General features: G+C 44.5%; 1 protein-coding gene across 1 annotated transcript in view; it reads right to left on the bottom strand.

Moving 5' to 3' along the window:
* Nucleotides 1-12266, bottom strand: part of LOC146805633 (uncharacterized) — a 35766-nt gene extending 23500 nt beyond the window's left edge. The window contains exon 1 of the mRNA XM_085620534.1: nucleotides 12063-12266. The gene's annotated coding sequence lies outside the window, so the exon portion shown is untranslated. The remainder of the gene's footprint in view (nucleotides 1-12062) is intronic.
* Nucleotides 12267-27503: the final 15237 nt, after the last annotated feature.

The raw sequence follows: 27503 nt of genomic DNA, 5'->3' as shown, positions 1-27503 counted from the left end.
ACAGTTCTTTTCCATCCACAAGTTGATATTACCCGTTGGCAAGGTCACTCGTTGTTTAATGTTTGTGTTTATGTTTTTCTAATAAAGTACTGTTTTTTCACTACTGTTCACTACTAGACTTCATGACCTGGCGCACCTCCTTTCCAGTGACTACAATCTTGGATCTGGAGCACAGTGGTGTCAAGCAACGGCTGGGATTGGGGTTGGTTGTGCAGGAATATTATGAATTGGGACGAGCAGGTGGTGCAGATGCAGGGGCCTTAAGTTGCTTTTGTAGACATGCATCCAAGACGTGTGAGGAAGTTTAATAGGGCTGGCTGTGAGACTCCGACTCTCGCAGTTGTTAGTTGGAAGATACCAGAGGCCAACAGATGCAGCACAGCCAGCACCTTTGTCTGCGTAATGATGTGGGTTGTCCACTGTGTTGGTATCGTCAGCCTGTGGACAATGTAGCAGTGTGCACCAACTTGGGAATGGGGCGATAATTCTTTTGCTGCGCTAAACTCGCGAGAACCCCCAACTTTTGGGTTATAGGGTGACTCTAAAACGAGTCCTTGTGTTTATTAGGACTTTGTTGTAGCTACATGCGAATCACATGAAAAAACAAGAATAGTGGGCAGGGTACAAACACCTTGAACCCCTAGGCCGGCTCAGGGGATCCCACAAAAAGCCAGAGGGACAAAAAAGCATTTCTATTTTTTTTTTTTTTTTTAAAGTGGCCGGGTGCACGAATCCGGCCGGATAAAAAACAAAAAACCGATTGGGTGTATTCAAGAACTTATTGCTGAGTTATCAGCACTTTACCGCAGCAAAAGAATCATCATCCCATTCTCAACCTGGTCAAAACTGCAGATATCGCCAGTTTTCCAGCGATAGCTTCCTCAAAAAAACATCGCCACCAATGAGAGCGACAACCAATGCTAATGATATGCAGAACAGGCGTTCCCGTGCAAAATAATCCATGAAAACACCACTTCCCGATATTTTCAACAACCAGCAAAATCTGCAATGCGATCCAAAAACAGACAATAAGCCACGTTAGCAGTAGGAATTTAACATCTACCTTTTACTGGTGTAAAGCAGGATGACTACCTGCAGTATGAAAGGGAGCCCAGCCCAGAACCACATCTGAAGATCAACACGGGTCATAGAGCTACTGACCATGCAGCTCCGACACCCAAGGCGGCCACAACACCCACTGCCACCAACCCCAGGACCTCCCCCTTAGACTACCCCCCCTCCTACTACCACTGAGGCAGCGCAGAACAGCAGACCTTCCCAAAACGTCATGGCCCCTCAGCCACACAATAGCTGAATGTTGGGAGACGTGGGAACCAAGTATGTGTGAAGTAGGCAAGTCACCCATCAATAACAATGCACACAATGCCAAGTGTAGCGGTAATGTGCTGGACAGACCTCACTATGTGTACATATACTGCTGGTGCTTGTACTGTTGTGGACAGTGGATGCAACCAGGTTACCTCAGGCAGTGGGAAAGATCTCGGTCATGTAGCTGTGTCATCCCCCCCCATGTAAGCGGAACCGGAAGCAGAGAGGGCTGGTCCAATGTATGCCACTCCAGCATAGGAGTGTCAATAAATAGGCCGGGGCTCTGGCCGTGGTTCACTTCTGTGAAGGCCAATGCATCTGCCAGAGTGGGGGGCCTCACACTGCCATGAGGCTGCTGCCGTAACCGCGGGCCTCCTCGACACAGGCCCCCTGCAAACCCAGAGGCACAGCACTGCAGAGTTATGTTTGTACAGATTACTGCCTTCGATATACACTGCGGACAGCAGGGCTCACAATTCAGATCGAGTCGTGATTGCAGATGATGCAGTCCAATAGGCAAGAGACATTGCTCACAGTGCAGCCCACCCAGACCATGCATCATCGCAGGCTGCGCACACGCTGAGGGCTTCAGGTGCCACTAACTCAGTGAACCACAAGTCACCGCCACGTGGCCTTATTGACGTGAAATTCATTAGACAAAAGACAGTGCTACCAGTGCGGCCTGCCAGGACCACGCATCATCGCTGGCTGTGTACGCGCTGAGAGCTTCAGGTGCCACTAACTCCGTGCACCACAAGTCACCGCCACGTGGCCTTGACGCAGAAATCATTAGGCACAAGACATTGCTACCAGTGCGGCCTGCCCGGACCACGCATCATTGCTGGCTGCGCACACACTGGGCACTTCAGGTACCACTAACTCTGTGCAGCTCTTGCTGAACGCTACCTCCGGCCTACACTTCGGTTAGCAGGGCTGACAATTCAGATAGAGTCGCGATTGCAGATGACGGAGTCCAGTAGGCAACAGACATTGCATCCAGTGCGCCCCGCCTGGACCACGCATCATCGCAGGCTGTGCACACACTGAATGCTTCAGGTGCCACTAACTAAGTGCACCATAAGTCATTGCCACATAGCCTTATTAAGGCAGAATTCATTAGGGAAAAGTGCTTCAGGTACCACTAACTCCGTGCAGCTCAAGTGAACGCCATGTGGCTGTTGGCCCTTGCTGACCGCTGCCTCTGGCCTACACTGCGGTTAGCAGGGCTGACAATTCAGATAGAGCTGCGACCGCAGAGGACGCAGTCCAGTAGGCAACAGACATTGCATCCAGTGCGGCCCGCCCGGACCACACATTGCTGGCTGCGCGCACGCGGAGTGCTTCAGGTACCACTAACTCTGTGTAGCTCAAGTCAAGGCCACGAGGCTGTGGGCCCTTGCTGACCGCTGCCTCAGTCTTACACTGCACTCAGCAGGGCTCACAATTCAAGAGTAGTGCCAATGCATATTGTGTAAGAGAGTATAATCGGTTAAGAAGACCAAATGCTCCCAATTTGTGCAGCTCAAGTCAACGTTCCGTGGCTGTGGGCCCTTGCTGACCGCTGCCTCCTGCCTATCCTGTGGTCTACAGGGCTCACAATTAAAATTGACTCTCGATTCATTAATTGCAGAGTCCAGTAGGAAACAGACATTGCTCCCAATGCGGCCGGCCGGACCACGCATAATCACTCGCTGTGCATACGCTGAGTGCTTTATGTGCCACTAACTGTGCAGCTCAACTATATGCCATGTGCCTGTGGGACTTTGCTGACCGCTGCCTCCGGCCTACAATGCGGTCAGCAGGGCTCACAATTCAAATTCAGTCTTGATTCATTACTTTCAGAGTCCAGCAGGCAGCTAACTACAACGTCCCTGAAACCTACACATTGACAATGTATTTCATACACATTTCATCTTTTGTTCCATAAGCCTACACTGGTCAGCAGAGCTCACAGTTTGAATTGAATCTGGATTTATTAATTGCAGAGAGATTTGCACTTTATGTCCTCGGATTTTGTCAAGAGGAAGTGACAAAAAGCATTCCTCGATGTCTGTGCTGACTACTGCCTTCCATCTACACGGAGGACAGCAGGGCTCACAATTCAGATCGAGTCGCGTTTGCAGATGACGCAGTCCAGTAGGCAACAGACATTGCTCCCAGTGCGGCCGCCTGCACCACGCATCATCACTGGCTGCGCACACGCTGAATGCCTCTGATGCCACTAACTCAGTGCACCACAAGTCAACACCACGTGGTTGTAGGCAATTGTTGACCGCTGCCTCTGGCCTACACTGCGGTCAGCAGGTCTCACACATATCCAATCCTGTCCTGCAAGGACACGCCATCATCACGGGCAGCGCACACGCTGAGCTCTTCAGGTGCCACTTACTCACAACTCATGGACCCTTTATGATGGACTTTCGTGCTGTAGACACCGGACACAACAATGTCACCGCATGCAGGGGACATTAACAATTTCTTCACATCAGCATGCTCATCTCTGGTGCCCCTACCTTAGTGCACCACAAGTCATGGACCCTTTATCATTGAATCTGTGTGTGATCAGATTATCACTGTTGTAGTTGCCAGCACTAACCATTCCCAGAGGGCTGGCTTACATTCACCCCACACACATCCAGCACAGACGTCACTAGACATGTGACCCTGGTACTAAAAAGGGGCCGAGCGCACGTGCCCGTAGCCAGTTCCACTATCTAACTGTGTCTGTGTGTTCAATATGCATGCATGATGGCTCTGGTCCCTACCACATTACATTGTGCTGTTGACTGCGCACGCAACCAGGTTACCTCTGGCAGTGGGGAAGGCCTTGGTTTTGTAACTTTGTGTGGGTCATTCTATGAGTACATGGGTAGAGACTGGATGATTAGAGTACTGCAAGAAGAGTGTAAAGTGAATTCATAAGTGCTTGGGGATTGGAGGAGTGATTGGATAAGTACATAAGTTGTCCGAGCCTAACCCCCCGAGCATGAGCTTAGCGCTAATTGGCTGCCAACCAGTGGCAACCCAGGTGGAGCATCAGGATTGCATGCCAAGCCTTGGGAAAGGCCCAGAATCCTGTCTGCAAGATATTCCCAGCCCCACAGATGGATCCTTGACATACGGTGGATAGAATCTACAGAATTCTGCAAGCGTAAGCGGAGCGGGCAGAGTCAGCGTACGCCAGTCAGGGGTGCAACTAGAGCCAAATTTCGGGGGAGGCTGATAAAAATTGTGTGGGGTCTAATTCTTCCAGTCATAGGCAGAGTGGAGATGCAGGGGCTCTAAGAAGAGGTGAAATCACCACAAAGCCTCATTTACAGGTAAATTGTCTTTTAACCCCCTTCGCTGCTAGGCCTTTTCCCCCCTGTGCTAAGCCTTTTTTGGGCTATTTGGGGTAGAGCGCGCTTAGGCCCCTGTAACTTTCTGATCACATAAGGTATCCACACCATATTTGCGTCCTTTGCTTCCAACAGCATGGGGATTCTAAAGGTACCCAGGGTTTGTGGACTCCCCTGGAGGGGTCCCAGAAATTAGCCAAAATACAGATAAATTTTGTTTTTTTGGGGGGAAAAAAAATGGGAAAAGAGGGCTGCAAATGAAAGCGTCTGGGTGTTTCCCTGCAAATGGTATCAAAAAAGGGTTTGTGGGGCTGAAATCACCATTTTCCTAGCTTTTAGGGAATGACAGACTTATGTCAGAAAACCAAAGATTTTTACACAGTTTTGGCATTTTTCTGGGACACAGCCTATTTTTGCTATTTTTGGTGCTTTCAACCTCCTTCCAGTGAATAGTAAAAATGGGTATGAAAGCAATAATGGATCCTGGAAAGCTATACATTTTAGAAAATTAGACAATTCTGAATTCAGCAAGGGGTCATTTGTGTAGATGCTTCAAGGTTTCTGTATAGAAACTAACAGTTAAATATAGGAAAAATTGAAAATTAGTTGAAAACCAGCCTTTTGTGTCAACGTTTTCACCTGTAACTTCTTCTAATTATGATAGCTCTTTGAAAGCAATATACCGTTACATTTGCTGGACCTTTCTGGTTGTGTGGATATATAGGACTAGTAGGTTCACCAAGAACCCGACGAAACCAGAATCAAAAACGGAGCAGCAATTTGCAATGGTTTTTCTTACGTACCGGGTATATATCAATTATTGTGGGAAAATGTATACATGGGGAAAAAATAAATAAATAAAAAAAAGTATGAAAGACACCCATGTATTTCTGAAATGGGAACAATTTATAGAGTTTAGAAACAGTAGATATTTGGACATTTTCGAATATGGGAATACTCATACTAGCATGAGAATTATAGGTAATTTTTCAAAATGACCTTTTTTACACAATGTCTTTCATTTGGAAGGCAGAAATGCATTGACCGTAAATAGGTAATCACAGTTGCTTTACAATGCTGAATTACCCTAAGTCTCCCGATAAAAATGGTACCTCACTTGTGTGGGTAGGCATAGTGCCCATGACAGGAAATGGCTCAAAGCCCAACGTGAACACAGCACATTTTCAAAATGAAAAATAACCCTTTTTTTTTTTCAAAGTGTCTAGCTGTAGTTTTTTAACCCTAGCTCTGTCGGCACCTGGGGAAACCAAGCAAACCTATACATTTTTGAAAACTAGACACCCAGGGGAATCCAGGATGGGGTGACTTGACTGCCTCCCACCAAGTGATGTTACGCAGAATCCCTTGCAAACCTAAAGAATTGTCCCAAAAAACACATTTCCCCACATTTCTGTGGTGGAAAGTTCTGGAATCTGCGTGGATCCACAAATTACCACCCACCCCGCATTCCCCAAAGTCTTCTGAGAAAAATAGTACCTCACTTGTGTGGGTTGGCCTAGTGTCCGCGACAGAAAACGGCGCAAAACGCAACGTGGACACACCTCAATTTCGCAGTGAAAAATGACCCTTTTTTGACAAAGTGCCTAGCTGTAATTTTTTAACCATAGCTCTGCCGGCACCTAAGGAAACCTACCAAACCCACACATTTCTGAACACTAGACACCCAGGGGATTACAGGGAGGCATGGCTTGCGTGGATCCCCCAACGTTTCCTTACCCAGAATCCCCTGCAAAGCTTAATTTTAGCTAAAAAAACTATTTTTTTCACACATTGTTTTGTGGGAAAGTTGTGGCATCACCAGGCTGACACAAATTTCCTATCACCCAGCGTTCCCCCAGGTCTCCTGATGAAAACGGTGCCTCATGCGTGTGGGAGGCCAAGGACCCACGACAGGCAAGGGCCCAAAACGTAGTGAGGCGACATCAAAATTACCTATCTCGAAACGACCTGGTTTTGCAAGGGGTGTAGGCTGGGATTTTGGCCCAGTGCTCGGTTACCACCTAGGGAAACCTGCACATTTCTGAAAACTAGACAACCAGGGGATTCCAGGGAGGTGGGGATTCCAGGGAGGTATGGCTTGCGTGGATGCCCCAACGTTTCCTTACCCAGAATCCCCTGCAAATCTCAATTTTAGCTGAAAAAAAAAAAATCCACTTTTTTCGCTCCTTTGTGTGAGAAAGTTGTGTCAGCCCGGTAATGCCACATTACCTACCACCCAGTGTTCCCCTGGGTCTCCCAATAAAAACGGTGCCTCACTCGTGTGGGAGGCCCAAGTACCCGCGACAGGCAAGGGCCCAATATGTAGTGAGGCGACCTTGTTTTGAAAGTTGGGTCACCTGGGTTTTTGGCCCCGTGCTCAACGGGAAACCTAACAAAACCACACATTTCTGAAAACTAGACACCCAGGGGATTCCAGGGAGGTATGGCTTGCGTGGATCCTCCAACGTTTCCTTACCCAGAATCCCCTGCAAACCTCACTTTTTGCTGAAATAATCACTTTCACACATTTGTGTTGGAAAGTTATGGCATAACCGGGCTGACACAAATTTCCTACCACCCAGCGTTCCCCCGGGTCTCCTGATAAAAACGGTGCCACGCTCGTGTGGGAGGCCCAAGTACCCGCGACAGGCAAAGGCTGCAGTAAGGAAACTCGCTATGCCAAAAATCTCCCAGACATTGAGCAGCATCTGTAAATACATAAGTTCTGGTTTATTTGTAGAAAGCCTTTGTCCTTTAGAATTGGGAGGATAAAAGGCTTCCGGATGTGCAAAAAATGCTCACAAAAGAAAATAAAGTGCAATGTGTCCTGGGTGGAGAAATTATCACATGAACATACTCCCCAAGTCCTCCACCTTTCTCCATCCCGGAGGGTCGGCAAGGAGAAAATGTAGCCGATTCAGCCTGAATCTTAACAGAAGAAAGCAGTGGTTAGAATTAGTTACCACATTCAGATAAGGTTCAATTGTACAAGATGTTTTTAGCAATTGGTGGGCACATACAGTTGGTTTTACCAACTCCCTTTCTTCTTTCCATAAAAGCCATATATAAATAAGATTTTCACCCACTGCATATCACCCTTTACTAATTTGTATGGTGAATTAAATAACTCTGGCCTTCCCAGTTTCACTGCCAGCCTTTCGACATGACTCAGCCAAGGGATACTACTCACTCGATCAAGAGCTAAACAATCTCTCATAACTTCACGATTCAGTGATTAACCAGGTTGAAATCCATTTTAAAAGAGGTGCTATTACAATTAAATTCTCCACAAAGCCAGTCCCAGTCTCTTGATGGATTATATATGTTGACGTGGATTGTGGCACCGATAGCAAGTTTCTTAAAAATGTATTCTCAACTACTTGAATTTTCCTTGCCTCTCTGAAACCCCATATATCCGCACCATAAGTTGCAATGGAGGTACATTTTGCTCCATATATTTTTAGCAAGGCTTACTTTGGTTTGGTCCCTAGCCTGCGTGCGAAACCTAGAACTGCATATGTGGATCTAGCCAATACATTTCTCTTTGCGTGTAATTGCGGGATCCACGTACCTCGATCATCGAATAAGACACCTAGGTAAGGGGAAGCAGTAACCCTGGTAATCACTTTACCCTCGCAGTGGAGAGTTTTAACCCTTTTAGGCTTGGAGCCAATCATTGTGTGAGATTTTGAGAAGTTGATACTTAAATCTAAGGATTTCATAAAAGCAGCAAAGGAGTTTAAAAGAAGTTGTAGGCCAACCGCAGTTCTCGCTAAAAGGGCAGCATCATCCGCGAATAGGAGTGCCGGAATCAATCTCTCCCCCACATGCTGGTTTCCCCTAAAACTTGATCCAGGTTATTAATATAAAGGGTGAAGAGTAAGGGGGCCAGAATACACCCCTGCCTAACACTATTAGCAATGCATATATGCCCTGGGTGCAATTCCCCCTTTGATCGTACCTCACTGTGGCAGTCAGATCCCTATGTAAGTCGGCAAGGAAATGAACAATATTTTTATCCACACCTAACTTTAGTATAACCCATAATTTGGACCTATTCACTCAGTCAAAGGACGAGGAAAGGTCCATGAACGCCAAGGAGTGTTCCCTTCTTGGCAAAGGGGCACTTCCCAATTAATAGGTGCAGATTAAGGCACTGATCAGTGGTGCCTCCCTTTCCTGAATCCGTATTGCAGATCTGATAGGGTATTGGATTCAATTAACCAAGCTGTGAGTTTACTGAGTACCACCCTACCAAGCACCTTTATGGCAGAATCAATGAGCAATATTTGTCTGTAGCAGCTTGGGTCCCCTCTTTTACACTTTAAGATCAGGACAATGACTGACCATGATCTAGGTAGACCTATTTTACAAGCCATATTAAAAATACGGGCCAATAATTTAGACCAAAGCATTATATTAGATTTAAAAAGATCGGCTGGGACGCCATCTGGTCCAGGGGCTTTGTTGCTAGTCATTTGGGTTATGGTCTCCACTACTTCTAACTCCGTGAACGTCAACGTGTATGCCTCAACTTCAAATGTGGTACCCGAGGATCCTCGGTTATCCTGACCGCCATAAATAGATTTAAAATGGTTGTGCCAATCCTGCTCCTGTATGTTACAGTCAAGGGGAGTATACATAGATTCTTGAAAGAAGGGTTTGTTAACAATTTCCCAAAAATTGGCACTATTTTTAACATCAATAGACAATAGATCGTTACATGCCTAGAATTTGATCTCGTTTTTGCATTTATTTATTGCCAAATTATATATATTCCTTATAGCTGCTATGGCACATTTATCTTGTGGTTTATGTTTTTGGGTCACCAGCAACTTTCAATGGGCAACTGAACAATTACGACAAAACCACCTCTCCTCTTTATTTTGATGTTCCTAAAAGGGCGTTTCAGATCAGAGGCCATCTGGGTGCAAATTTTGGTATATGCCATAAGAACCTCTTTATCCCTTGAGTTGTCATCTAGACAGAGGCTCATCTCCCTTCCAACAGTATGCGACAAGTTCACCTGAAAATCCCCGGGCACTACCAAGGCCCATTTAAGTCTACGGGCCTGGTCTTTAGGTCGTATATTAGAGGTACTAGCACATCTATTAGGTTTTCGGGTTTTCTTAAGACCACCCGCCAGTATCAAACTTATAGGATTATTGTCACTATACTGAGACCACATGGTGGTGTAACCTATCACCCGGGGTCAGAGCTACACTAATAAAAATATAAATCGATGGTGGAGTGCATTCCCCTACCTTTAAAGGTAGGGATGTCATCACCATCATGTGTTATATTAGGATAGAATAAGCCATGGTCCACCAAGGTGCTCTCCAAAAAACAGCCCTGCATTGAATGTTCAAAATGCATCTCTAAATGATTATCAGGGCCTAAGCTGTCCGAGACGAAACAATTAGATTGGCAGCGATGTACAATAAAATCAAGAGGTAGGTTGTTTCCCACTATACAATTCAAGGAAGCAATTCAGACTAACCAGATGTTCATTTGTGGTGATTTGATCAAATGAATTATAAAAATTAACAATAAGCAAATTTGGTGCATTAGTAAAAGTAATCTGTACCGCCAGACAATTCAGTGAACCCGAGTCCAATTTACAGTGATTGCCTGCAACTTTCAAAAAGATCAAGGTCAATAAACCGCCCTTTGCCCTGCCAGTTACTGATGCTTTAGCTGGTTCCGAATAGGTGGTACAACCATCCACCCAGAAATTATTCTCAGTTTCCCAGGTTTCCTGTAGCCCAATCATATCAAACTCACTTAACCAATCTTTCCACCTAACGCCCTCTGACTTATTTTTAAGTCATGCTATGTTCCAACTTAATATCTTAGAACACTGTCCCAGATTATTCTTTAACCCCTGGGTTGGTTTGCTCAGACAGATCAGGTTATTAACTCCAGCTCCGTTGTGCCCTTCAAAGGACAAACAGGGGTCTAGTCAGTCATTATTATGCAGCTGACTTAATGGGGCAAATCGGTTTGGGGGGGTCGCAAACCTACTCTTTAATTCTGTTGTCTGCAATGGTGGTCCCTTTTAAATAGCCTCGGGTTTGGTCGATAGTATTTACTCTGAGGGACTGGCCAGCATTACACACAGTTTGAACAATGGATCTAAACGGCCCTTTTACTGCCGTATATCTTTGTGGCCCCTTGCTGTCACTACCCCAATCACCCATATCTGAGGGGTAAAAAAATCCCAGGGGTAAAGCTGTAATCCCTCCCCAGGCCCGAATAGAGCTCCCATGGAGAAGCCTGCCTGCCACATCTATCCGATCAAAATTGAGCACTATGCAGTCGCCATCTTCCATTTTAGGGCAGCTTCCCACCCAACCTACCCACTATAATGTGTGTAGATGCTCTTGAACCCCCCTCAGAAGCCCTACTGCACCAGAACAGGACTTTGCGAATAAGCTCAGTTGTCTCAGTGCTATTACTTTTAAAAGGGGGTACCCCTACTAAAACCGCCACTAGAGGAATAGCCTCTTGTGGCAGATTCAGACTTCCTTGTTTGACAGGTGCTCCTGAAGATATTAGATTTGACCCTGTCAATAATGGTATATTGGACTTCCGCTGGGGGGGGGGCTCGCGACTCCCTTAGTGGTACTGCCCATTTGGCCATTATATGCATCATTTATATTAATAGGCCCCAAGGGTATCGAAATCAGTAACCTGCCATCATTTGGGATCGTAATATGGGGTGTTTGTAAGCTCCTGCCATCCTCAGCTTTACTTGATCTGTTACCCACGATATTTACATTGTGAACCCGTCTCCCTCCCACACGGAGGTCATCAAGTTTGGACTCTATTTTAGTTAACCTATCCATTACACGATCTAAACCAGATTTAACATACTTAAATAAGTCCTCCTTTAGTGAACCAATAAGCATGTAAATATGTGAGAGAACAGAGTCTACATTCACTTTAGTCGAATTAAAGGATGACAGTTCCTCTGTAGGCTGGTGATCAGCACCCCCCTTCCGTGTTGATAACTCCTTTATAGCGGGCCCGTTTTAAAACATTTTTTCCTCCTTTTTTTAACCAAAGGCTACAGCCCCGTCTCTTGGTAGTTCCGAGCTCTCCTTATCCTCCAATTGACCTTTGGGGCAAGACGTAGAAGCAGTGTCATTGTCTCTAGTGATGTAATTTGCAGCCACGTCTTATTTGGCTGGGGACGGGGTCTGGACATAGAGCATCCTCGGTGGCAATAACAACCGTTCCATCAGTCCCTAACCCCAGCTGAGCCTCCATGTCCTGAATCAATGGTTATGGCCCCCACAGCTGTAGTCAAATAAGAGATAATGGAGGCACAGTTGTGTGGTATCTTTGCCTTAGATTTAGTGAAAACTGCGGAACACAAGTCTTGTCGCTTACCCGTGATTGTTTCTCGGTGGAAGAGAGTTGGCCCGGTCGCAGACGGGCCCGCCCTTGGCATCTGGCAAAGCAGGTCCTGCGAGTTGTTTTTAATGCCCCTTCTGTGCACAGCAGCAGCGTCAGCGCCTCCAGGCTCGAAGTCAGGGCCTTCTGGGGGTTGGAGTCCCCTTTCAAATGGCACCAGCAAGGCAAGTTTGCGGCGATGAACAGAAGTCAACTTTGATGCAGGAGAACACTCCTTGAACACAACAAATGCATTGAAAGTTGCTAAACTTCTTATACCAAACATAAGCCTTACGAAGAGCAGTGTAAGGGTCCAGCCTCTGAACTACTCTGTCAACACCACCCATGTGCTTATTGTAGTCTAAAATGCACACAGGTTTGCGCTTTTCAGCCATCTGACCCCTAACAGCCACAGGTGAAGTACTCTCATCATGGATGGTAGTCAGCATGTACACATCCCTCCTGTTCACAAATTTAACAGCTAGTAGTTCATCACTACGCAACGAACTGCACTGTCCCCTCTGAAGTTTTTTGCAAATAAGCTCTTTTGGATAACCTTTACGGTTAGAGCGGATTGTGCCACAAGCAAAAGTGTCCACTTTGAACAATTCCTTAAACAATTGCACATCAGTGTAGAAGTTAACAATGTACAAAGGGTGGCCTCTGTTAAACAGTCCTTTAGAAAGATCCCACACAATTTTCTCTGAAACTGGGAGGACAACCAGGGGGGGGGGTCAATAGTGGAATCCCTACCAGTGTACACACGGAAATTAAAAACATATCCTGTCCTACTCTCAGACAACATATACAGCTTAATTCAATAGTGTGCCCTCTTGTTAGTGATGTACTGCCTTAAAACCAAACAGCCCTTGAACAAGACCAAAGAATCATCACTAGATATTTATTTCCCTGGAGTATAGATCGCTGAAAATCGATCTACAAAGTGATCAAGAACAGGCCGAATCTTAAAAAGACGGTCACAGTCAGGGTGATCGTGATCTTGTGGCAACGCCAAAGAATTATCAACAAAATACAGCATCCGTGGCAAAAGTAAATACCGATCACGAGTCATAACTGCAGGAAATATGGCCGTTGCCATCAAGGGACTGGTAGACCAATATGAAGCCATGGACGGCTTCCTTATCAAGCCCATCAAAGTCAAACCCAAAAACTTCTTCATCTCCTTCAGATTTGTGGGAGTCCACCGGGTAGCTCTAGAGTGGGGCCTATGCTTGTCACTGTTGTCCCTCAAAAACTGTTCAGCATATAAGTTAGTCTTCTCAACAATCTCACCCAAAAATACATCATCCATAAATAACTGAAAAAACAGTATAGGCAAAAAAAATTCACAATCCACTCACCACCCTGCATCATCACTAAAGGCAGGCAACACCGGCTGCACCATGTTTGGATCAACCCAGAGTCCAGCACTTCCAGTAGGAAGCCTAGCAGCCTCAGGCCGCAATCCAGATGCCTCTTGCACCATCGGCACGGCAGTATCCTCCTCTAAAACAGGCACTTCATCCGCACAGAGTGTAACTTCATCCACACCAAGATTAGCTTCATCTGCACTGAGTACTTCCATCATCCGATGATTCCATGTGGAGAGAAAACTCACTGCCTGAATCTTCCCCTCCCTCCTCTCCCTCAGATGCACTGTCAGTCTCATAATCCTGCTCAGAGAAAGATTCAAGAAGCATACCAGCCACCTGCTGAGCAATCATTCTATGGCTAGCCATAATGCTTACTAATAAAGTTAACTTGTCAAACAAATCAACAACAACAAACACTTTGTAAAATAAGTAATAAACAAAATGCACCTTTATCAGAAATGCCTATATACTCCAAAACGATACCACTCACTTGCCAGAAGCAGCTAAACTCACCACCACCTACTCTGCACAGAAAGTATGGATCAACAATATCCCACTAAAAAAAAAAAAAAAGAGAAAAGAAAATTACACACAAGACAATGCAAAACACATCACAAAGAATTTCATGCTCAAAATACTAACTAAATAAGCTGCCATTATGCCACCACTTACAAAAAAATTCATTCATACATGACAATAATACTCATTTGGAGTAAATACAACAAAAAAACATTTCTTACCAAAAAAATGCAACTACGTAAAAGTGCAGATCAACCACTGTTGAAATCGTAAACAGGAATCAAAATCTTTACACTAGAATAAAAAGGAGAAAAAAACATGACAATCACAAGCAAATAATGCACCAGTCCACACACAATCCACCAGCCAAGCTAAGGGGGTAGGTGGGCCTAAGAGTATAAATAAAATATTCACCCCTGTAAAAGGGGAGCAACTCTTGCCCTTGAGGCCACTCCCCAACACTAAAATAAAAAAAGCCCTGGTGTCTAGTGGCTTCTGCTCCCCTTGAGGGCAGATGAGCCTAAAAACATACTGCTATTCTGCCACCTAAGGAGGGCAGAAATGGTCACAATCATCCTCCCATAAAGGGGAGCGACCCTTGTCCAAGGGCCTCTCCCCAACATGGAAAAAAAACCCTGGTGGCCTAGTGGCCCTACAAAAAAACAAAACCACCGATCTCCCCCTCAGGGTGGCAGAAACGGCCAAATGAATGCTCCCCAAAGAGGAGCAAACCTTGCCCAAGGTGCCACTCTCCACAAACAAATCGCTAGTGGTCCCAATTTTTTTTTTTTAAAACCGCGATCTGGCCCCCTAGGGGGCAGACAGCCACAAATATTGCCCCCAAAGGGGAGTGACCCTTGCCCAAGGGGCCACTCCCCACAAACAAATCCCTGGTAGCCTACTGGGCCCTTGATAAATAAAAGGCAAAATCTGCCCCCCCCCCATGGGACAGAGAGGTAAAAAACATAGCCCCCAAAGGGGAGTGACCCTTGCCCAAGGGGACACTCCCCACAAAAAACTCCCAGCCCTGCCAAGTACCACGCATCAGACATGAGACTAACGCATTTTAATGTGGTGATCCGCATCACCGCATTATTCACGCATCTTTACTAATGGCCTCCCCACCTGCGCACTGAGGGTAAAGCAGGGAAATGCCCGCAAACGTCAAAGTTGCATGTACAGCAGCGCCGCTAACATGAGGGCTGGGGCAGCTGAAGCAGGGCTCACAGAGCTGGTTCCTCTGGTGTCATGCAGGAACATGACTGAATTTGTGCCCCTGTTGGCCCCGGAGCAGCACCGTCGCCTGCTGCACTGTGTCAGTCACTTTCTGACGAGTCAGGCACTTGAACCCACTTACTGCCATCCTGTCAAACCCCTGCATAGCCACCTCCAGTAGCTGCCTAATTACAGAGAGTAAACGGAAACAGAGCCCTATACTTGCGCTCTTTTGCTGTCGCACTGCTACAAGCGGGAACAACTCCCTCCAATATGTAATGTTCACCCTGGTATTCCACTGTACTCTTTATAATCAATTATTTTTAGCAACCTTGTTGCTAACTGTTCATCATGAACTCCATATGAAGTGAGCACACCATATAATGTCCCCTCAGGGGATTCTGAAACAAGTCAAATAGACAGTTTTGACTCATCCAGACCATGTTACCAAACGTGAAATATAAAAAATATACAATAGTGGTGTTCATAAAAAAAATCGAATCTACTTAAAACACCCTTCCTTAATCCACATTGACGGAAATCATAATGCTGAATACACCATCCTGCTCTACTCCCCTCCTACCCAAACATGCAATCCCCCTGGGAACTATGCAAACATACCTCAAACCCATATACATCCCTCACTACAAAACTCAACTTTCCTAGCAAACTTCCACTGCCTCACCTAGTCTCTCACCTTATCCCTCACCAATAATCTCCACTCTCACATTTACTAATTGCAAACTGTCGCCTAATCAATCTGAGACCCAATGCTCCCCTTGATTCTCATTCATACTCCTACCCATCCCTCTACCTCCTCCCCTCCACTTTCCCCCGTTACCTTTCTGCTTAAGTGTCATCACTTGCTCTCCTTTATCTTATCCTTAGCTATTGGTCTGCGTACTAACGCTGTATAAATGCAAGCAACCACCTAATCTTTCCAATCCCTCTTGCTTTTCATCGTTAACACCCGTCTCCCTACGTAACATCCCCTTACCTCCCCACACTTCAATATTCTTTCATTCCTCCCTCATAAATTCATGTAGTCCCACTATATTTTCTTACAACCGCCTACAACAATCTCACCTGCTTTGGCGTCTCTTCAAAAAAAAAAACTACTTCCTCATTCTGCAATAAAGTGAATCCAAAACCTCTTTGCTCACGTTCACTTAAATACCTACCAGACGTGCTCGTTATTTCCCCACGTGACACTCACGCCCTTTCCTGCTCGCCCACTCTAATCCTGAAACTACAAACACTCCACCTGAAAACTCCAACTCCCAGAGTGCACTTCTCTACCCCACAGCGAGAGCGAAATACCGCTATCCGCTCTTTGTTAACTCCCAACCAAATTGAGTGCCATGTAAATAAATCTCGTTTCCATAACGCTTAGAAAAGTAACCTACGATATTTTGTGATATTACCCTTGTATTGTTATAACCAAATACATGGCTGTGCTGATTAAAAACACACTAATGATAAACAGTGTATATGTGAAAATGATATGTAAAAAACAGTACATAAACAACAAACAAACACAAGTAAAGGGCACTCCCAAATACCCATGGAATAGATGAAACCTGTCCAAATTAAATGTCCAGGAGATTTTCAAATACTTCATAATTGCGCTGTCTGCGCGGTTATAAACTTATTCTTAAACTGTTCTCCAACTTTTCAATGTAAATGCTCCATCGTTAGGGTGCAAAACCTCGTTGAGGCGATGATTCTGAGCAGAAAAGACTTCTTAATGAGAATGCACTCCTTCCCTTGTTTTGAGAGTGGCAGTGCAGGGGCGAACCGGGATAATTACAGTGGCGCGCCACTGACGAGGAGGTCGGAGGTAAGGAAGGCGTGCTTCGATGCAAAGAGCTTAGAAGGCAGCCTGCCACCACCAGCACTGCACTCCGCTGCACATATCAACTTTGTCGCAGTGTCCTCAGCTGACTGCATTGGCAGCTGAGACCTCACCTCGTCAGCGACCTCACCTCTCCAGCTGCCTCAGGCTGTGACTGCCCTGCCCTAGTGATGTGGCCTGTAGAACGTCTATGCCACTGCCTGTCTGGAGATGGCACCTTCCCTGGTTTGCTTCTTTCCAGCAAGGAACTGGCGCCAACCCCAGTGTCTGCGACCTTTTGTCGGCTTCACATTCTACCAACGGAGAAACATGATGAATGAATGGGCGGGTGTGTCAATCACACACAACTTTCTAGCTACTTCTATGCCATAAAGAAGCCGGTGGCTCCTGGGCTCTCACAGGTCTGGTCTTGTGCTGGCAGACTCTCACTGACTTTCGCGATGCTGCTTGAGGAGGATGCAGTCGGCGCAGAGGGTGGCAGGATGTATTTATTTATTAAAATGTCCTGCCAGCGGCTGGGCCCCCAGGAACTACTCCTGCCCCCCCGGAACTGGCTGAGTTAAAATACAGTAAGACCATCACCTGTGTTGGACCTCATGCCCTGGACACACAAGTGCAGGTTAGTGAACTTGCATTTCTGGTGCTTTACAGCAGTTTTGCAATCTTCTAAGAGCTTCTTTGTGTAATCTCTGATATTAATCTATTTCCCTGGTCTTCATTGCTTAATTGTGCTCGTGACAAAGTGTCACTCACAGTCGTTGAAATGTCACTCATAATTACACAGAAATACATGGGCCGTTTAAAAATAAATAAATAGCGAAATCTGCCTTCCCATGGGAGCAGACAAAGCCAAAATAATTACCCCCATAAGGGGTGCGACCCTTGCCTAGGGGGCCGCTCCCCCCAAACAACAAAACTGTATGGCAGTCACAATTATTCATAGTTGCCAACATGGGGCAGCAGGGCGTCCGACCCAAAACAAAGGAAACAGTGGCATCACGCAGGCAACGTTTATGGTATGATTACCAGTGGCTCCAATAATTCTGACCCTTGAGTAAACCCTTGTTTGTGAAGAATCTGAAGGATGTGGCCTAACGGGCAGAGCGGCCGACTTTGAAGCTGGGGAACCAGGTTCTAGTCTGGCAGGAGGTTCAAGTATCCTGTGATTCTGGGCAAATCACTTAATCTCCCCCTGCCTAAAAATGGTCTGTAATGCAACTGGTGCTCATGTAAAACGATCTGATACCTTCGTCGAGTTTGTGCTATATAAAACTGCACAAAAAAAAATATGACTTGTAATGGCTTTTTGCCACACCCAAATGCTAAAATGATGTAAAAGGAGAAAAGGCCTTTCATTTAGCGGGACATGTTGATTTTGATGCGGCAAGCACTGTCATCTGGCAGTTATTATCCATTCCTAGTGAAAACCCCAGAATAGGTGCTATTTATGACCTCTGGTAAAGATAAAAGACCAGGATACTATTGAGATTGGAATCATCTCTGAGGTTAATTTTGTGCAGCTAAAGGTCAAGTGCATGGATACAATAGTGTTCCCAGTAGGGTAATTTTCAACAATACAGAAAGTAACACCTGACATTTCTTCCTTGGGACATTTGTGTAGCCACCGTAAAGAGAGAGATTAAAAGAAAAACCAGTATCATCTGTCGGGCAATTTAAAAAGAAAAGAAATCCCTGGGTCTAGTGGGCATTCCTGCTGCACTATCGTGCAGCAGGAATGCACAAAAGCGGCATGGGGGAAAGGAAAACCCTTTCCTTTCCCCCGATGCCTCTTTTATTTGAATCCCCCCTCCCCAGATCCAAAATTCACCTCTTTCTTCCACGACGCGCTGAAAGCAAATGGCTTCCAGTGCGTCGGGGAAGAAAGTGAAACCTCCAATAATGTCAGCGCGCCTTGCGCGCTTTCGTCATTGATGACGTGTACGGGGGTGGGAGGAGGCAGGGGAAGGGCTTCCCCTGCCTTCCCCATTAAAAATTCCAAAATCGGAGTCCCACGGGGGGAGCGCCAGCGCTTCCCCCGTGGGTGGGTGCCATGACGAGCTGGACTCGTCATGAGCACATGCCCACTGTGTGCCATGACGAGTCCAGCTTGTCATGAGCACCAAAGGGGTTAAAGACCAGTGAATTACTCGGTGCCGCGCTGAGAGCTGCGCACCCAGCGCGTTCACACTAGGGGGCCGCCCTGAGAGCCACGCACCCAGCGCGTTCACACTAGGGGGTCGCACTGAGTGCCGCGCACCCAGCGCGTTCACACTAGGGGGCCATGCTGAGCTCCTCGTTAGGATCACCACTCCAAACTTTTCTGAAAAAAAACAGTCCACTTCCATTAATTTATATTCGCCCCGAGGACCCCATCCCCCGGAGCATGCCCAATTCTTTAATGTATTTATTAATCATTAGGCCACGTGTTCCCCCTTCCCTTCTCCACTTCTGGCCCCGGGACCCCCTCCCCCAGGGCATGGCCTCTTCGTTTGGGACCATGGGGGGAGCCCCAATGCCCCCACGGTCCCAGCTGGCTCCCTGCCTCCTGTGGGAGCTGGTATTGCTTTTGGGCAAGAGGAGCTGCTAACATACAGCTCCCCTTGCCCAAAAGCAATATAATTATAGTATTGCCCCGGAACTTAGCCCACCTGAGGGGCTAATTTAAATGAAGTGGGGCAGCCCCCGCCTCATTAAAAAAAGAAATGTGTCTGGATTTGCGCACCCAGCGCGCATTCTGACGTTTAACAATAACAAAAAAACAAAAAATGGTGCGTGGGGGTCCTTGTGGGACCCCCTGAGCAGGCCTAGGGCGTCAGGGTATTTCTACCCTTCCCCCTTTTCTTCTTTTTTAATCTTTTTTGACTGTTTTCTTGTGACTCGGTTCTACAAGATGGCTGCCAACACTTCCTGGTTTGGAGTGTTGGCAGCCAATCACAGTGAAGCGCGTGGTCGGGAGAGTGTGCGAACCCAACGCTGCCCCAGATATCGAAACTTTTATTTTTTGAAGTTCTCAGCAACTACTGAACGGATTTACACCATTTAAAAAAAAGGTCGCCTTCTGAATCAAGCTCTACCTTTTTGCCAAATTTGGTGTAATTCCGTTTAGCAGTTCGGGCTGTAGCCTGTAATAAAATTTCCTATGAAAATTAACATGGAGAAAACAGTTTTTGGGACCCCCTTTTTTCTTAGCCCCCGCTTGACGAATCACCCCCAAACTTTCAGGATGGGAGCTGACCTGCATAGCCCTTTTTTCGGGGAGAATTTCACGAACATTCGTCGAATGACACCAAAGTTATTAGCAAATCAAAAAATGCTTTTCCTATGGAAACTAGGTTCTAACTATAACTACCTACTGGTGACCACCAGTAGGTAATATACATATATATATATATATATATATATATATATATATATATATATATATATATATATATATATTGAAGAAAATCCTTCCAAAGAAAGAAACAGGTCGCACTCCAACAGCTTTTCAGATGCTTTTCTTTTATTTCATCATTCCATAGTTAGCAAAACCAGTAGATTGACCAACGCGTTTCGGTATACTCCGATACCTTGCTCACGGTCGTCATTTTTACAAATGTTAAACAAAATTGTTTTAAATAAAGATAATTGAAGGAATTCCCCTGACAACAATTTCCTGTTGCCGCCCTTGTGGTTTCCCACAGAGTTGTGGGTCTTGTAGTTCCCATTAGTTCGTTCAACTAAAATGCATTAAAGCATTTAAATTTTTACTTCTGTTTCCTTTACCGGTTCAAAACATTCATCATTATCACAACAATTTAAATTTAGCCCTTTGGTGGGCTATATTATGCTATGCGGACCTGGTGCTGAATGCCACTTTGCATATGTTCGTTCGTTCACACTTCGTTTTTAATTAAGCCCTCTAGTGCAGTATTATTTCTATGCAAAGGCCTTCAGGTTGATGAGTCCGGTAAATATTTTGGAAACTTTTAGAAATCGATTCCTTTTTGTCAAAGTACTCAATCACTTTCTCATCATTTCAGTTAAGCCCTCCAGTGGGCTGACGCATAATTATCTGCCCCTTCCTGTGGGTTAGTATGTTTTCATAGGTGTATGTACAATTCTTCTGATTGGTTTAATCCATATGGAGTCATGGACCGCAAATTTAAAATATGACACGATTCTTTCTGACGTAGTGTTTTTTCCCTATTTCCACCTCGAGAACTCATCGGTACTGCCTCAATGCCATAAAATCTCAAAAGTTTCCAATTGGCATTATGATGTGTTTCCATATGTTTAGCTATGGCATTGTTTCTGTCTTTGTTTTTTGTCGCTCGTACATGTTCCAATATACGTTTTTTTAATTCACAGATGGTGGATCCAACATATCTTAAGGGGCAAGGACATTCTACCACATATACTATGTATTGGCTTTTACAAGTTATTAGATTCGTAATTTGCCAATTTTTATTGTTCGCCATCTTCACATCCCTTGTTGGCTTGGCAATTTCACAGACTTTGCAATTGTAGCATTTTGTAAAGCCAGTTGTTCGTAACCAGGATTCTTTAGATTGTTTAGCTATGAAGTGACTGTGTGTTAAGCGATCCTTCAAACTCCTTGCCCTTCTGAATGTTACAACTGGGTGGCCACCCATTTTTTCACCGATCATGCTGTCCATTGTAAGAATTTTCCAATTCTTCTTCAGAATGTAAATAATGTCTTTCGCTTTGTGGCTGTAATTTGTAATCAATCTTATGGGTTCCTCCGTATTGTTAGGTTCTTGCTGTTTGGGAATTAAGCATTCTGCCCTGGTTTTTTGGTTAGCTCTATTCCAGCTAGTGATTAAACTTTTTTTGGGATATTTTCTCTGGATGAATCTTTGCACTGTGTTGCCACTATGTTTTAACCATTCCTCCTCTTCACTACAGATTCTCCGCAATCGAAGAAATTCTCCGTATGGTATGCTGGAAATTGTTGTTGGCTGGTGGAAACTGGTTGCTTCCAAAGTTGTGTTGGTCGCAGTGTTTTTGCGATGTAACGTCGTTGCCAGACGATTCTCTTTTACATAGATTTCCATATCCAGGAAGACAACTCGATCTCTGCTGAGATTGTGTGTGAATCTTAAATTGGGTGTACTGTTGTTTAAAATTGTGTAGTACTCCTCAAACTTTTCCTCCTTGCCATTCCATATAATTAAAAGTCGTCTATGAACCGAACCCATGTTACAATGTGTTTAGTATATCGATGGTGTTTGATATTCCAGGTAATTTCTTGTTCCCACCACCCCATTACCAAGCAGGCATAACTGGGGCTAAAGGAAAAACCCATTGCTGCTCCGTTGCGTTGGCGGTACAAGTTTTCACCAAACGTGAACACATTGTTTTGTAGGCAACATTCCATCATATCCAATAACATTTTGTTGTGTTCTTTGTAGTGGATATTTCTGTTTTTTAAGAACCATTCACAGGCATTCAAACCTTGAGTATTATCAATAGTGGTGTATAATGCTACCACGTCCATGGTAATGAGACAGTAAGTATTGGACCACGTGATGTTTTGCAGAATTCTCAAACAGTCTGAGGTATCTTTGATATATGATTTAAGATTTTTTACATATGGCATGATAAAGTGATCAATGAAGTTAGCCACTGGTTCCATGAGCGAACCTTTAGCCGACAAGATAGGTCTCCCCGGTGGTTTTTTGGGGTCCTTATGTATTTTAGGAAGAAAAAACATGGTTGCAGTTACGGGAAAATCCACCGTAAGGTAATTGTATTCATCTTCATCAAGCAAATTCTTTGCAACCCATGACCTGAGTTTTTTGTCAAAGTCCCTTTTGATGGCTGTAGTTGGGTTAATCTGCAGTTTTTCATAGAAGTCTGGGTTATTCAATTGTGATAAAGCTTCCTCGATATACATTTTGGTGTCCCACAAAACAATATTTCCTCCTTTATCTGCCATTTTTATTACAAAGTCTTCTGACTTAGATAAATTGGTCAATGCGTCCCTTTCTGTTTTTTTCAAGTTATCTTTGAATTTTTTATGTTGTAATTTATACAAGTCTTGGATGACTGACTCATGAAAAAGGTCAATTTTATTGCCTGGAGGCAATTGTGGGTAGAATTTTGATCGTGGTTTTTTATCACTCAGACCTGCGCCTAATTGCGGACATGCTGTTTCAAGTGAAATTTCTTTGCCTCCTTCTGCATTCAAATTCAATAAGGTCAAAAAATCATCAGAATCTTTAGCCAAGAGGGTTGAGGTGGGAATTCCTGATTGTTTTATGTGTTTGGATTTATGTTGATTTTCCATGAAATATTTAGCCAATTTGATTTTCCTGATATACAAATATAAATCAATTCGTGTCTGCGCCAGGTTCATTCTTTGCGTGGGGCAGTAGTTGAGGCCACGTTTCAATAAAGAAATTTCTTCCTGAGATAAAACTTTCGTAGATAAGTTTATGACCTGAAGTTCATCTTTCATTGCTCCTTCCTCAGTCTCATACTCCGTGTTTTTATCACACTCCTTTCTGTTGTGGAACTTGCTCCTTCGTCCCCTTCTCTTTGTTCGTCGTGTTTTCTTTGCCGCCAGGGTTTCCCCCTGCCTCTTCCTCTTGGTTGGCGTTGTGTTGGTTGGTTTTGTTCCCACTGACGTTGTTGGAGGACCAGGCGCATGTCTCCTAAAAAAATCCTCCTTGAACTTTCTAGGGTTGCCCCATTTTCCCCGTCACTTGGGTCAGTTGAAGCCAACGAAGAGAAACTGCTGGAAGTGGTTGAGTATTGAGTAGAGTCCGTTTGTTGTTTGAAAGGGTCATATTTTCGTGCGAACGTGAAGATCCTCCCTTCCGCATAATCCACAGTATCTCGCACAAATTTGCTGTGTTTGCGTTGCCTGACGATGTCTTCATGTTTATCTATTTGTTTCTCTAGATCCTCCTTAAATTTGGACATTTCTTGATTTAATTTCAGGGATTACAGTTCTTTCTCACACTCTTGTAGTTGTTCCTTAATTTTATTCAATTAAATTTCAATGTGTTTTACTAATATTTTGATCAGACCCAATGAAGAATTCAAGGTATATTCCCCCCATTCCTGTAATAAATCATTGGATGCATCTTGGTGGCTAGGCATAAGCATGATTCTCAGGCCTCGAGGAACTCTCTGAACTTCCAAATATTTCTGCAGAGTGATTAACTCCCATGATTTATTGATTTCCTTTTTACTCAGTTTTTCCCAAAGTCTTATTTTACTTTTGATGTCCATTTTCCCACTTGGATTGTCTTTATCTGGTTCTTTTGGTAAAGCGCCTTTATCAAACATTGTTGTCAGTTGATCCCTTCTTTTAGCCTCTCGTTTTTCCATTGTTTAGTTTGATGATGTGTGCTTCAAGTTTTGCTATCAATATGATCCTTTGAGTAAAGCGATAATTTAGCTGTCGGGGTTTCAAATATACAACAAGCCGTTAATTGCTCCTGCCTTCTACGGTGCTGTATCTCCGTTGAGAAAGTCTTGCACTAATCAAACAAACAGGCATATGCAGGTGTTTATTATTCACCCCGTACAAATCCAAGCCGAGAATTAGCTATGTTGCTTTGATTTGATCAGTTTCAATGTCAGGCTGATGAAAGCTCAACGCTCTTACCTTAAGAAGCGTTTCTCCACCTTCATTAAGCTCCTTTTGTAGATCCACTCGGCGAGCGCCGTGCAAAGATCAACATATCCTCCCAGGTGGTTCAATTGTTCTTTGCTGCGGGCGCTACTCGGCGGGTGCGTTACCTCGCGGTTGAACCAAACCGCCAATATTGAAGAAAACCCTTCCAAAGAAAGAAACAGGTCGCACTCCAACAGCTTTTCAGATGCTTTTCTTTTATTTCATCATTCCATAGTTAGCAAAACCAGTAGATTGACCAACGCGTTTCGGTATACTCCGATACCTTGCTCACGGTCGTCATTTTTACAAATGTTAAACAAAATTGTTTTAAATAAAGATAATTGAAGGAAGTCCCCTGACAACAATTTCCTGTTGCCGCCCTTGTGGTTTCCCACAGAGTTGTGGGTCTTGTAGTTCCCATTAGTTCGTTCAACTAAAATGCATTAAAGCATTTAAATTTTTTCTTCTGTTTCCTTTACCGGTTCAAAACATTCATCATTATCACAACAATTTAAATTTAGCCCTTTGGTGGGCTATATTATGCTATGCGGACCTGGTGCTGAATGCCACTTTGCATATGTTCGTTCCTTCACACTTCGTTTTTAATTAAGCCCTCTAGTGCAGTATTATTTCTATGCAAAGGTTTGATCATACTTGTCCAATAAATCCTGTCTCATCCTTAATCGAGATTTAGTTATAGCTTTGTCAATCACTGCTTCTGAATATCCACGCTGTAAGAATCTGTTCTTGCTAGATGCTTGGGCCTCTCCTAATTCTGCCTCATTACTGCATACTCTGCGTAGGCGCAACATCTCCCCAAATGGTATGCTGGCAATCAAATGGTGTGGATGGGCACTGGCCGCATTCAAGATAGTGTTGCCGGCCGTTTCTTTTCTGAATAATCTAGTTTCAATCGCACCATTTGCAATATACATATATATATGCCGAAAACTTCGCCACAGGAATCCCTGCAATCCCGAATCACAGGAATCAGGAACAGACGAGAACAGACCCAGTTGTGAGTGCGAGGTGAATTTATTAACTGCTTTGCATGCCTGCCATGACGCGTTTCAGCCTTCCAGAGGCCTTGATCACATGTCGCCTTAGGAGGAGTATACCAATATTTAAAGTGCAAAGTGCAAGTAACGTACAACGTGATTGGTTAATAGCACCAACATATGGACATAAAAGAAATCTTACGGTGCAAAGATTAATGTTTTGATCGATGCAGGTATCAGCACTTAAAAATACATCCCAAATACTTGAATGAACATACTTTCATGTATGTAAAAAGTATTAAAAGTGATACAGTAATATGAAACGATTTTTTAAAAAGTAGGTAAAAAATCAGGTCTTGAAACAATGGAATGCTACTGTGCAAAATATGCAGAGAGAATAGAACCCAGTGGGTTTAGAGCTTGCCTTAGGCTGCATGTTAACACAGTTTGTTGTTGCCCACTGAATACAACTCTATATAAGGCATCAAATGATTGCCATACATCAATAATGAGAGTTGTTGTAAGAAGCATACATGACAATTAACCCAGGGTTAATAAAAACTCTGATAAAAAGTTCATACTAAGGCAATGCATTCTCATGTAACATATATACTGTTAATCTGACTCCCTGTACGCAGAGAAATTGTCTGATATGCTGGAATATTACAGTGCTGAAGCAGCAGATGAAAAAATACATGCCCAAGTGGGCCCTATATAATACATCCATATATATAACCATGAAAAGTGCTAGTGCAATAAAGCGCTAAAGGTGCATAAAAAAACACATCTTTTTGTTAAAACTATGATTCCATAAGTTCAGGAGGCAAGGCCAAGAGAGTGTCATAGCAACAAGTGCAGCAGTATAAAACCTATAACCCTATTACAAGCAAGCATAAAAGTCTTCACTGGCATTCAGACCTAGCGGTGTCTTGGTATCAAGTTCTAGAATGTATTTGGTTTCCAGTGCTCGCAGAAGAGCTTCACAATTACCTCCTCGCCTAAGGGGCAACACTGAGTCAATTACGAAATGCTCAATCTTGTTGTCATGGTACTCCTTGAAGTGGCATGCCACCGGATAGGATGCATCACTACCACTGATTGCTCTAATGTGCTGGAGTATCCTCTTGTGCACCTGCAACTTGGTGCTACCAACATATCGCAGGCCACACGGACACTCCAGCACATAGACCGCAAAGTCAGTCTTACAAGTGAGCATCCTATAGATGGGCATCGGGGCACCGCGAAAGGGAATTTTGTATTCAGTTATGTTGACACCATGTCTGCAGGCTTTGCAGTTGGTGCACCTTCTGAATCCCTTACTGTAATTGAGCCATGATTTATTCATGACTAATTCTGGACTGGTCTTGACTAGGGAATCGCACATAGACCGTGCTTTCCTGAAAGTAATCTCAGGAGTGGCTGCCATTAGGTCCCCAATGACAGGGTCATTGCACACCAGACTCCAATTTTTCTTGAAGATCTTACGAAGAGCCTGATGCTGGCGATTGTATGTTATAATTAGTCTAGTTGGCTCATTACCATGTAGAGGAAATACACTGTTTTTTTTGTTTTCCAGGACAACCTGTCTAGGAATGTGGTTAGCTTTGATGATAGCTTTGTCAATCGTGATGGCGGCATACCCTCTAGCCAGAAATCTCAATTTGCTGTCATTCTGTGCTGTGATACATTCTGACTCAGTGCTACAAATGCGTCTGATGCGCAGCATCTCCCCCAAGGGGACACTGCGAATCAGATGCCCTGGATGGTGACTTGCAGCGTGTAGAATGGTATTGCCCGCAGTGGGCTTTCTGAACAACCTGGTCTCCAATTTGTCATTACTAATAAACA

The sequence above is a fragment of the Triturus cristatus genome, chromosome 8 (genome assembly GCF_964204655.1).
Source record: "Triturus cristatus chromosome 8, aTriCri1.1, whole genome shotgun sequence".
Lineage (NCBI taxonomy): Eukaryota > Metazoa > Chordata > Amphibia > Caudata > Salamandridae > Triturus > Triturus cristatus.
Note: the sequence above shows the minus strand (reverse complement) of the source record. Positions and strands in the feature narration are given on the sequence as shown.